We start from the raw sequence: 1,433 nt of genomic DNA on the forward strand, positions 1-1,433 counted from the left end.
CCCACGAGGTAGATTGTGATCATTATTAAAGGACGAGGATGAGAAAATACTGGGGTTTCATGGTAACATGCTCTTTGATCATAGTGAAAGCATATGTGAGTATTATTGCAAGATGGAGGGGATTCTCTATTAAAGATCTACAGGTTGTCATTATTTAGCAAACCAGTCCTTTAATGAATCAGTCACTAAGTGACTTCAGCTTCAGCATTCCTTTGTCTTTCAGGCCTGAAAAAGTCATAAATGTGAGGATTAATCATAAAGTTATTTTTTCAGTAAATCATAAAGTTACCAACTGGGATTGCTAAACGAGGACAGACTCTGTAGGACTGAACATATGCTTGTATTTAATATTTGAATCTGTAGATCTCACAAAGCCATATAAAAAGTCTGATACAGACATTTGCTAAATCAGGAATGTCAAACTTGTGGCCTACGGGCTGGATGTATCATGTGCTGGCTATGCCCACCCCTGTTTTAGCGAAGGGGAAAAAGTTGTGATATGTCACATGATGACAACGTGATGAATTTGATACTCCTGTGCTAGATTGTTTTTGAAGAGGGATTATTGCTTATCTTTTGCTTATAGTAGTACAGTGGTACCTCATGATACGAACTTAATTGGTTCCAGGAGGAGGTTCGTAAGGTGAAAAGTTCGTAAGACGAAACAATGTTTCCCAATGTAAAAGCAAATAATGCGTGCAAATCCTTCAGGAAAATCCCAAACTTTAGAAGGGAGGCGAACAGAGGGCAGGGAGGACCAGCTAAAGGGGCTGGGTGGAAGAAGCAAGGCTAGGCTAAAGGGTGAGTGGGAAGGAAGAAAGGCAAGGGGGGCGCCCCTCCCTTTTCTTTCTTCAAAAGACACCCTTTCAATGCCTGTGCAAGCACGCTGTTCTCCTACTTTTTTAAATGCAAACTCTTTCCCCCTCCAAGCCACCCCTCCCTTTTCTTTCTTCAAAAAAGGGGGAAAAAGGAAACCCCTTCATCCCAGCAGCAGCGGCTTGGGTTCGTAAGGTGAAAATAGTTCAGAAGAAGAGGCAAAAAAATCTTAAACACTGGGTTCGTACCTCGAAAAGTTTGTTAGAAGAGGTGTTCGTAAGATGAGGTACCACTGTATTTTAAATAACCAGATTCCCAATTACAGTAACAATTACTGTATTATTAGAATAATGCATTAGCCAAGAATAAACTCAAAGGACAACAAACACAGATGGCATTCAAGCTGAAGGTTGATTATTTCAGCTCATAATGTTGTATAGGCCAGAGGTCTTCAAACTTGGCATCTTTAAGACATGTGGACTTCAACTCCCAGAATTCTCCAGCCAGCACAGCGCAGTCCAGTCTATAAGTCTTAAAGTCTGAAGACCCCATATTATGAAATCTGTATCATAGGCCAAAAAGTATGATACAGGTAATCCTCGACTTACAACCACAAT

This window comes from Erythrolamprus reginae, chromosome 5 (genome assembly GCF_031021105.1).
Source record: "Erythrolamprus reginae isolate rEryReg1 chromosome 5, rEryReg1.hap1, whole genome shotgun sequence".
Lineage (NCBI taxonomy): Eukaryota > Metazoa > Chordata > Lepidosauria > Squamata > Dipsadidae > Erythrolamprus > Erythrolamprus reginae.